The sequence below is a fragment of the Anomaloglossus baeobatrachus genome, chromosome 8, assembly GCF_048569485.1.
Source record: "Anomaloglossus baeobatrachus isolate aAnoBae1 chromosome 8, aAnoBae1.hap1, whole genome shotgun sequence".
Lineage (NCBI taxonomy): Eukaryota > Metazoa > Chordata > Amphibia > Anura > Aromobatidae > Anomaloglossus > Anomaloglossus baeobatrachus.
The window spans coordinates 107,588,170-107,600,279 of record NC_134360.1 but is presented as its reverse complement, the minus strand read 5'-3'; positions in this window follow the sequence as shown (position 1 = coordinate 107,600,279).

Here is a 12,110-nt window from a genome sequence, read left to right as displayed (position 1 = left end):
ATCAAGCCGGGAAAGTGTCAGCTGGCCATGAGCGAGGTCCAGTACCTCGGTCACCGGGTAGGTGGGAGAACACTGAAGCCCGAGCCTGAGAAAGTGGAAGCCATCGCATCCTGGCCCACCCCCAGGACCAAGAAGCAGGTGATGTCCTTCTTGGGGACCGCTGGGTACTATAGGAGGTTTGTTCCATGCTATAGTAGCCTGGCAAAGCCCTTGACGGACCTCACCAAGAAGAAGCTGCCCTCTGCAGTCGATTGGACAATGGACTGCGAGACAGCCTTCCGGGCCCTAAAGGACGCCCTGTCCAGCCCGCCCGTGCTACAGGCAGCCGACTTCACGCGGCCGTTTGTAGTACAGACCGACGCCAGTGACTTCGGCCTCGGTGCGGTGCTCAGCCAGGTGGACTCTGCGAGCCAAGAGCACCCAGTCTTGTACCTGAGCAGGAAGCTGTTACCAAGGGAAGTTGCCTATTCCACGATGGAGAAGGAGTGCCTGGCCATAGTGTGGGCCCTGCAGCGTCTGCAACCCTATCTATACGGGCGCCACTTCATCGTGGAGACGGACCACAATCCCCTCAGCTGGTTGCACACCGTCTCTGGGACGAATGGGCGATTGTTGCGATGGAGCCTTGCGCTCCAGCAATACAACTTCACCATTCGCCACAAAAGGGGCCGTGACCACGGTAACGCAGACGGGCTGTCCCGACAAGGAGAGGTCGCGGACGGGCGCACGGGGGAACACCGGAGTGTGCTGCCCCCTAGCGCCCTCAAAAGGGGGGAGGTGTGAGGCAAATCCCGGGATATGAAGATGAATTATGACTCCAGTCATAATCCCTCATCACTCCCTGGCAGTGCCCCCTCCCTTCTTGTTCTCAGTGTTCCACTTACACCTCCATGGCCATGTCCTGTGATATGGAAATTAGGTGGCTTGGGGACAATGGACACAGGATGACTCCCTGCCGTGACCCTGTAGTGGGGGCTGCTAGCTAGTTAGCAAGGCTATGGAAATAGCCAGACAGAACGACTCCAGTAAAAAATGGTTCATATCTCGCAAGCCATATTTCCGATAAATATGGCAACCATAAAAATGGTGTCTCCGCATGCGGACGATGCCGGCACACCCTTTTTATGGGAGCAGGACATTGGGAAATGCCCCAGGCGTGATATCAGCCAATGGGGAACTGGCAGACAGGTCATGAGTCCCCTCGTTCTGTAGCTAAATTCATAACTGTCACAATGAGAGCATTGGCGTCCGCCTACGACGCTCCCAGGCAAAGTTATGGCCCATATTCCATGTTGTGGATTGTCCATAACTCAAGCCAGGGGTGGAGCAGTGCTCCCTCTGAGGTCACTAAGGTAGGAGGGGACCTGGATTTGCCCAGGTTGATAACCCTACTTCGGCCATTTTCCAGTGTTCTTTTCGCTGGGGGCACGTGTAGGAAACATCTGTGGGAAGGATCCTAGAAACCTGGGTACAGCGCCCCCCTGTGGCCAGACGCAACAAGGTAACTGCTGGAACTGTGTATGCCTGTTTGTAACCCATGCTTTGATTGTAACTGTACTCTGACATATGTATATTCTGTAGATTCCCTATTGTATATATTGTAGTTTCTAGTGTGCTTTAGGCTGATTAAATTATATAATTAATCTTGGGCTGTTCTGTTATCTCGATCTTGAATCCCACGTCTGTGTGTTCGGCTAATAGTTACCGTGAAGCGGTTGGTGGCAGCGAGTTGTGCCAAGGATTATTGTGGGGAGGCCAGTGAGATTCGGGGAGATTTTATATATTCCGCCCGCGGAGGTCGGGGGAATATATACCCTACTCTCACCGGGGACCCTTCAATAATCGGCATAAGTAGTATAGCGGCCTCCTTGCTTATTGTCGGGCAATTCCATAATTGGCCTGACTATAAGAGGGGCGCTAGAGAGCGCGTCACGTGCTCTGTCTGTCGGTCGGGAGGTATAAAGGAGGGGTGACCCCCACTTGTTACCCCCCGATTGTGACGTACTGGTAGCCAGCGCGGGGGATTTCTGAGTGACCCCCCCGGTGGTTTGTGACACCACACATCAAATTCAGATCACTCCAGCCTTGCCCAAAGGGGTTCTGGGCATCAGAACTGGCATCAAAGTGGGCAAAACCTCAGTTTTCACAGATATGAATAAGTAACTGGTGTTTTTGAGGGGTTAAATTGCTTTGGGCCACTGATATCTCACCATAAATACAAACCTTTAGGATTCTCATTCACTTTGGTGCATCCAAATCCCCATTATAATGTTGTACAAATCTGCACAAGTCAAAATTTTCACAATAACCCACTAATTTAAGACAGACTGGAGTTACTTGTTTTTGATGCCAGTTCTGATGCCCAGAAACAGGGTTGGTGTCAGCACCCGGCAAACCCGGTCAAGTGCCGGGAACCTGGGCTGCCAGGGATGCCCACTCGCAGTAGCAGGACAAGTCACAACTACTCAGGGGGGCCCGGTGCCTGCGCTGTGACCGGCCTCCCCCTTGCCGAGGATTGCACTTTAAATTGTATTGGCATCGCAGTTGACGATACAATCGAAAGCAATGAATGATAAGATGGAGCATGTGAAAGGGTAATTGAGAGAGCAGGCAGAGACACCAGGCCGATGAACAATCGAACAAGTTTAATTGAGGCAGGAAGCATAAAATATCCAATATTCAAATGGTTCTTTAGAATCCACAATGAGTCCACACAAAGAAAACAGATCCGGGAGCGCCAGCCAGCAATCCGACGCCAAGGAAAATACAACAACAGTCCTTAGATGAGTTCCTTAAATCCGATAGCATGGATGAGACAACACAATCCCACGTGGCAGCTAATCTTCAATGTCGCATAGTCCATACACAGGCACCAGGACCTACCCTCAGCACAGATCCTTGGCCCTTCAGCCAGCAAAGCATCAACTCAACTAAAAATGTAAATCAAAAAAGGTCTGTGGAGCCTCTGTTAGGAGTCTCGTAACAGAAAATAGCGGAGTGGCTCTTTTTAAGGAGACCACCATAACCACCATATTAAGTGGCCCTTTTAGTCAATATCCAACTCTTTGACAAGTTTAAAGATATGACAAGGAAATTACCAAGGCCAGGTATCCATCCACAGACAGCTGTTTTGGGGTATTGCCCCTCATCAGTGTTGAGTAGGATTCTGGCTAGGTGGGAGAACAATATACGATCAACCCTCCACCAGATCAATGACAATAGCTACTGCTGGAGCCTGATTACAATATGGTACAGAATGGGGGATATAATGTTACAACCCTTTCCCCCCTCAATTTGTGTACGGACTAGTTACCTCAACAGGTCGCCTGTCAACTACAGGTAAACAAGACGGACCTGACTCAGGGCTCCTCCTGCCTGGACAATCCGTCTGCATTTTGTTGTTTGCTGCCTCTTCAATATTGTATGGTAGAGTTATAGGGTTGAAGAGCCAGACTCCATCGTAGTAAGAGTCCATTGTCCCCAGAGACTCTGTTCAGCCAGGTGAGGGGATTGTGATCAGTAACCACAGTGAATTCTCGTCCATACAGATACGGCCTTAGTTTCCTAAGGGCCCTCACTACATCCAGGTATTCCTTCTAAACATTTGCATAGGCCCCTTCTTGGTCCAGCAGCTTCCTGCTGAGGTAGGCAATGGGGTGCTCCTCCCGAGCTGCATTCACCTGGCTGAATACAGCTCCCAATCCATAAGAAGAGGCATCCGTCTGCACAATGAATCTCCTCTTGTAGTCTGGAGCAGCCAGAACAAGGTCACAGACCAAGGCGTCCTTCAGCCAGTTAAAAGCCTCATCACAGGCTGGAGTCTAGGTCACCACTCGGGGCATCGTTTTCCTGGCGAGGTCTGTAAGGGGCTTAGCCACAGTGCTGAAATGAGAAACGAATTTTCGGTAATAACTGGCAGTGCCCAAAAAACATAAATTTTCTTCGGCGCTCCATTGGGAGACCCAGACGATTGGGTGTATAGCACTGCCTCCGGAGGCCACACAAAGCAATTACACTAAAAAGTGTAAGGTCCCTCCCCTTCTGGCTATACACCCCCAGTGGGATCACTGGCTCACCAGTTTTCTGCTTTGTGCGAAGGAGGTCAGACATCCACGCATAGCTCCACTGTTTAGTCAGCAGTAGCTGCTGACTATGTCGGATGGAAGAAAAGAGGGCCCATATGGGGCCCCCAGCATGCTCCCTTCTTTCCCCACTTGTGGTTTGTAAGGTTGAGGTACCCATTGCGGGTACAGAGGCTGGAGCCCACATGCTGTTTTCCTTCCTCATCCCCCTGAGGGGCTCTGAGGAAGTGGGATCTTACCGGCCTCCAAGCCCTGAGGCCGGGCTCCGTCCACAGACCCATTGAACCTGCTGGATAAGGAGCCGGGGTACCGTTCAGGGACATGGCCCTGCAACTTTCAGGTACTCTGTGTCCCCGTACAGACAGGCACGCACACGCCAGACTTGCTGGGTGTGTTAGTGCGCCGGGGACAGTGGCGCTGCGCGCTGGGGTTTGAGTCACAGCAGCTTAGCTGTGTGACTTCATGTGCTGGGAACTACCGCGCCGGCCACTCTCGGAGCGGCGGCGCGGCTGGGACTTGTAGTGCGCCGGGGACTTAGCGCCGACCGCGCTTTTACGGCGGCGGCGCTTATAAATTTAGTCCCCGGCTTTTGCGGCCTAGCTCCGCTTCGTTCCCGCCCCCTCCCTGCCAATCAGGGAATGGGACAGACGCTGTGCAATCGTCAGCGCCGAGGGCTGGAGCCTTATTTACATGCTCCAGCCCTCTCACTAGGCACAGTGGGACGCAGTTTCCCGCTTTTGGTCTGAGCACGCCCAGGGCCCGCCCCCCCCCTCCACAGGACGCCGGCAGCCATTCCTGCATGCAGTCTGGCTGGAGGACGGACACAGGCTCTGGGAGACCCAGACTAGGGATTTCTGGCGACCACACACCCGCGTTTAGCGGGCGGTAAGCAGCACATTAGTGCTGGCCCCACTAGTGCCACAGTGTAGTATTGGTGTACTTTTTCCTGTACCAGACATATATATATATATACTGTACTGTACGGTCGCTTCTTGGCTGTATACCCCTATATTGCTCTGAGGAGACAGCAACATGTCATCCACAAAACGCAAGGGTGCCAAGGCACGGGCTGTATACATTGCTTGTACAGCATGTGGGGCTAATCTACCAGCAGGCTCCAACGACTCTCATTGTGTGCAATGTTCAGTCCCAGTGGCACTTCGTCAGCCAGAGCCTATGGTGGTGGTAGCCCAGGCAGAGACGCCTGTGAACCCTGACCCGGTGACGGGGACAGAATTTGCAGTCTTTGCTGATAAAATGTCTGTGACTATGACAAAAATCCTGGAGACCTTGCAGTCCAGGCCAGTTGCTCAGACCATGGACACTGCTGTGTCTATGTTCCCCGGTCCCCCTCAGTTGGAACTAATCCGTACTTCAAGGGGGTCCCAGGCATCACAGGCTGAGGGCTCTGACTCTGATGACAGTCCCAGGCCGCCTAAGCGAGCTCGCTGGGAGAGACCCTCCACGTCGTCACGCGGATCAGGGTCTCAGCGAGAAGGGTCTCTATATGATGAGACAGAGATGGGTGATCAGGAGTCTGGTCCTGACACCGCACTCAATTTGGATACGCCAGATGGTGACGCCATGGTAAATGACCTTATAGCGGCCATCAATAGGCTGTTGGATATTTCTCCCCCAGCCCCTTCAGCAGAGGAGGCAGCTGCCCAGCAGGAGAAATTCCATTTCCTGTATCCCAAGCGTAAATTGAGTACTTTTCTGGACCACTCTGACTTCAGAGAATCAATCCAGAAACACCATGCTTATCCGGACAAGCGTTTTTCCAAACGTCTGAAGGATACACGTTATCCCTTTCCCCCTGACGTGGTCAAACGCTGGACCCAGTGTCCAAAAGTGGACCCTCCAATATCCAGGCTTGCAGCTAGATCCATAGTTGCAGTGGAGGATGGGGCTTCACCTAAAGATGCCAATGACAGACAGATGGACCTTTGGTTGAAATCTGTCTATGAAGCTATTGGCGCGTCGTTTGCTCCAGCATTCGCGGCCGTGTGGGCGCTCCAAGCTATCTCAGCTGGTCTAGCACAGGTGGACTCTTTCTTAAGTCCAGCAGTGCCGCAAGTGGCGTCCTTAACTACGCAAATGACTGCGTTTGCGACCTACGCTATCAATGCGGTACTAGACTCTACGAGCCGTACCTCAATGGCATCCGCCAACTCTGTGGTTTTGCGCAGAGCCTTGTGGTTAAAAGAATGGAAAGCAGATTCTGCTTCTAAAAAATGTTTAACCAGCTTGCCATTATCTGGAGACAGACTGTTTGGTGAGCAATTGGCGGAAATCATTAAACAGTCCAAAGGTAAGGACTCTTCCTTACCCCAGCCCAGATCAAGCAAACCTCAACAGAGGAAGTGGCAGTCAAAGTTTCGGTCCTTTCGAGGCTCGGGCAAGCCCCAATTCTCCTCGTCCAAAGGGACTCAGAAAGAGCAAAGGAGCTCTGATTCCTGGCGGACTCACTCACGCCCCAAGAAAGCAACCGGAGGTACCGCTTCCAAGGCGGCTGCCTCATGACTTTCGGCCGCCTCCCTCCGCATCCTCGGTCGGTGGCAGGCTCTCCCGCTTTTGCGACATTTGGCTGCCACAGGTCAAAGACCGGTGGGTAACAGACATTTTGTCTCACGGGTACAGGATAGAGTTCAGTTCTCGTCCTCCGCCTCGGTTCTTCAGAACTTCCCCACATCCCGACCGAGCAGATGCCCTTCTGCAGGCGGTGCATTCTCTAAGAGCAGAAGGAGTGGTGGTCCCTGTTCCTCTTCGGGAACAAGGACAAGGTTTTTACTCCAATCTCTTTGTGGTGCCAAAAAAGGACGGCTCATTCCGTCCTGTTCTGGACCTAAAACTGCTCAACAAGCATGTGAACGCCAGGCGGTTCCGGATGGAATCCCTCCGCTCAGTCATTGCCTCAATGTCTCAAGGAGATTTCCTAGCATCAATAGACATCAAAGATGCTTATCTCCACGTGCCGATTGCTACAGAGCACCAACGCTTTCTACGCTTCGTGATAGGAGACGACCATCTTCAGTTCGTAGCTCTGCCATTTGGTCTGGCGACAGCCCCACGGGTGTTCACCAAGGTCATGGCGGCAGTGGTAGCAGTCTTGCACTCTCAGGGACACTCTGTGATCCCTTACTTGGACGATCTACTTGTCAAGGCACCCTCTCAGGAGGCATGCCAACTCAGCCTGAACGTTGCACTGGAGACTCTCCAGACGTTCGGGTGGATCATCAACTTCTCAAAGTCAACTCTGTTACCGACCCAATCACTGACGTATCTTGGCATGGAGTTTCATACTCTCTCAGCGATAGTGAAGCTTCCGCTGGACAAGCAGCGGTCACTACAGACTGGGGTGCAGGCTCTCCTTCAAAGTCAGTCGCACTCCTTAAGACGCCTCATGCACTTCCTCGGGAAGATGGTGGCGGCAATGGAGGCGGTTCCGTTTGCGCAGTTTCATCTGCGCCCACTTCAATGGGACATTCTCCGCCAATGGGACGGGAAGTCAACATCCCTGGACAGGAAAGTCTCCCTTTCCCAGACGGCCAAGGACTCTCTGCAGTGGTGGCTTCTTCCCACCTCATTATCACAGGGAAGATCCTTCCTACCACCGTCCTGGGCGGTGGTCACGACAGACGCGAGTCTGTCAGGATGGGGAGCTGTTTTTCTCCACCACAGGGCTCAGGGTACGTGGACCCAGCAGGAGTCCACCCTTCAGATCAATGTTCTGGAAATCAGAGCAGTGTATCTTGCCCTACTAGCCTTCCAGCAGTGGCTGGAAGGAAGGCAGATCCGAATTCAGTCGGACAACTCCACAGCGGTGGCATACATCAACCACCAAGGGGGGACACGCAGTCGGCAAGCCTTCCAGGAAGTCCGGCGGATTCTGATGTGGGTGGAAGCCACGGCCTCCACCATATCCGCAGTTCACATCCCCGGCGTAGAAAACTGGGAAGCAGACTTCCTCAGTCGCCAGGGCATGGACGCAGGGGAATGGTCCCTTCACCCGGACGTGTTTCAGGAAATCTGTCGCCGCTGGGGAAGGCCGGACGCCGACTTAATGGCGTCCCGGCACAACAACAAGGTCCCAACCTTCATGGCACGGTCTCGCGATCACAGAGCTCTGGCGGCAGACGCCTTAGTGCAAGATTGGTCGCAGTTCCGGCTCCCTTATGTGTTTCCACCTCTGGCACTCTTGCCCAGGGTGCTACGCAAGATCAGATCCGACTGCAGCCGCGTCATACTCGTCGCCCCAGACTGGCCAAGGAGGGCGTGGTATCCGGATCTGTGGCATCTCACGGTCGGCCAACCGTGGGCACTACCAGACCGACCAGACTTGCTGTCCCAAGGGCCGTTTTTCCATCGGAATTCTGCGGCCCTGAACCTGACTGTGTGGCCATTGAGTCCTGGATCCTAGCGTCTTCAGGATTATCCCAAGGGGTCGTTGCCACCATGAGACAGGCTAGGAAGCCCACGTCCGCTAAGATCTACCACAGAACGTGGAGGATATTCTTATCCTGGTGCTCTGCTCAGGGAGTGTCTCCCTGGCCATTTGCATTGCCTACATTTCTTTCTTTCCTGCAATCTGGGTTAGAAAAAGGTTTGTCGCTCGGCTCCCTTAAAGGGCAAGTCTCGGCGCTATCCGTTTTTTTTTCAGAAGCGTCTAGCACGACTTTCTAAGGTACGCACGTTCCTGCAGGGGGTTTGTCATATCGTACCCCCGTACAGGCGGCCGTTAGATCCATGGGATCTGAACAGGGTACTGGTTGCCCTCCAGAAGCCGCCCTTCGAGCCTCTGAGGGAGGTTTCACTTTCTAGACTATCACAGAAAGTGGCTTTTCTGGTAGCGATCACATCTCTTCGGAGAGTGTCTGAGCTAGCAGCGCTGTCATCCAAGGCTCCCTTCCTGGTCTTCCACCAGGACAAGGTAGTGCTGCGACCCATTCAGGAGTTTCTCCCGAAGGTGGTATCCTCTTTTCATCTTAATCAGGATATCTCTTTGCCTTCTTTTTGTCCTCATGCAGTTCATCGCTATGAGAAGGATTTACATTTGTTAGATCTGGTGAGAGCACTCAGAATCTACATTTCCCGCACGGCGCCCCTGCGCCGTTCGGATGCACTCTTTGTCCTTGTCGCTGGTAAGCGCAAAGGGTCGCAGGCTTCCAAGGCCACCCTGGCTCGATGGATCAAAGAACCAATTCTTGAAGCCTACCGTTCTGCTGGGCTTCCGGTTCCATCAGGGCTGAAGGCCCATTCTACCAGAGCCGTGGGTGCGTCCTGGGCATTAAGACACCAGGCTACGGCTCAACAGGTGTGCCAGGCAGCTACCTGGTCGAGTCTGCACACTTTCACCAAACATTATCAGGTGCATACCTATGCTTCGGCGGACGCCAGCCTAGGTAGAAGAGTCCTGCAGGCGGCAGTTGCCTCCCCGTAGGGGAGGGCTGTCTTTGCAGCTCTAACATGAGGTATTTCTTTACCCACCCAGGGACAGCTTTTGGACGTCCCAATCGTCTGGGTCTCCCAATGGAGCGCCGAAGAAGAAGGGAATTTTGTTACTTACCGTAAATTCCTTTTCTTCTAGCTCCTATTGGGAGACCCAGCACCCGCCCTGTTGTCCTTCGGGATTTTTGGTTGTTTTTCGGGTACACATGTTGTTCATGTTGAATGGTTTTCAGTTCTCCGACGTTACTTCGGAGTGAATTTGTTTAAACCAGTTATTGGCTTTCCTCCTTCTTGCTTTTGCACTAAAACTGGTGAGCCAGTGATCCCACTGGGGGTGTATAGCCAGAAGGGGAGGGGCCTTACACTTTTTAGTGTAATTGCTTTGTGTGGCCTCCGGAGGCAGTGCTATACACCCAATCGTCTGGGTCTCCCAATAGGAGCTAGAAGAAAAGGAATTTACGGTAAGTAACAAAATTCCCTTCGTTTCTTGGTTTGTGGTACAGGCCAATCTTTAATAGCCTGGATTTTGGCAGGTTCAGGACATAGTTTCCCTCCTCCTACTTTATGCCCTAGGTACTGTACTTCACCCATTCCCAACTGGTATTTATCGGGTCGAATGGTTAGGCCTGCTGTGAGAATCCAGTCAAGAACAACAGCTACTTGATTCAGATGTTCCTCCCATGTGTGGCTGAAGATGGCGATATCATCCAAATAGGCACAAACAAAGTCACCGCATCCCTGGAGGATCTAGTCCACCATTCTCTGAAAGGTTGCAGGGGCATTCTTTATTCCGAAAGGCATGTTTAGAAATTCATACAGACCAAAGGGGGTTATAAAAGCCGACCTTTCTCTCCCTCCCTCCGTTAGAGGCATTTGCCAGTATCCCTTACTGAAATCCAAGGTAGTGACATATCGGGCCCCAGCTAGCCGGTCTATGAGTTCATCAATACGAGGCATTGGGTAAGGATCACTGATGGTATGGTCATTTAGTCGTCTGTAGTCCACACAAAATCTAGTACTCCCATCTTTCTTGGATACTAACACCACAGGAAAGGCCCAAGGGCTATGTGAGGCCTGAATTACTCCAAGCTTTAATATCTCCTCAATTTCGTGCTGCTTGGTGTTTCTAACGGATTCTGGTACCTGGTAAGGAGCCTGTTGTATGGGACGGATGTCCTGAGTATCCACATGATGTTGGGTGACTGTGGTTTGACCTGGTTGGGGTGAGAAAGCAGCCCGTCTCTGATAGAGCACTCCCAGCATTTAGTTTTTCTGTAAGGAATCCAGGTGATCTCTTAGAGGAACATGTTCCACAGTGGATAGGGCTCTCCCGGCTTCCACAAGATCAGGTAGTGAGTCGTCCTCCTCCTGACTGTCCTCTATAGCCAGCCAATAGCTTTCTATCAATGGTAGTGTCCGGCCATGGTACTCCTTAATCATATTCAAATGGACAGTCTTTTGTTTTAGGCCTTATTCATCTAAAGCAAGAAGGTAATTGGTATCATTAAGTTTCCTGATAACCCGGAAGGGACCCTCCCATGTTGTGTGCAGTTTATTTTGCCGATGGGGAACAATCATTAAGACCTGTTGTCCTGCAAACTCCCGATAACGTGCTCTGCGGTCATACCATGTCTTCTGTCTGGTTTGAGCCATCCGCACATGATCCTGAGCAAAACTAGCAAGTTGAGCAAGAGTTTCCCGAAACTTTACTACATAGGGGATGACAGGGGTTCCTGTATCCTCAACCTGGCCCTCCCAATATTCCTTTAGCAGGGTGAAGGATCCTCTGACCTTTCTTCCATAGAGTAGCTCAAAGGGAGAAAACCCAGTGTACTCCTTGGGAACTTCCCGATAGGCAAATAGGAGATGGGGTAGGTACTTCTCCCAGTCTGAATACCTGTCAGTGAAGGCCCTTAGCATATTCTTCAGAGTGCCATTGAATAGTTCACAATGTTCATTTGTTTGAGGATGATAAGGTGTCGTTCGGATCGCTCATACCCCACAAGTGCTCCAGAGACACTGTACCAACTCCAACATGAACTGTGAGCCTTGGTCTGACAGGATGTCACTTGGGAATCATAGTCTAGAGAAAATAGTAACCAGGGCCTCGGCCACCTTGGCTGAAGAAATACTTGACAAGACCATGGCGTATGGATATCGGGTGGCATAATCCACAACAGTGAGAACATACTGCTTTCCAGATTTACTTGGTTTAGCCAGGGGTCCAATGATATCAACAGCTACTCTTGGAAGGGGTTCTTCTATTATGGGGAGCGGTTGCAACCGTGTCTTTGGGTGATCTCCTGGCCACCCTCTTCGCTAACATATGTCACAAGTTCGGCAAAAATGTGCCACTGCTTGAGAAATCCCAGGCCAATAAAAATTTTGAGCCAATCGTCTCTCGGTGTGGGTTTTCACTTGATGGCCAGCAGTAGGAATGTCATGGGCAAGATGTAATATGAAAACTCTGTATTTCTAGGGAATAATCAGCTGTTTGCTATAAGTCCAGTGTTTATCTAGGGAGTCAGTATTGGTAACCCGATATAGACGTCCATTTTCTCTGATAATTTTTCCTCGTTT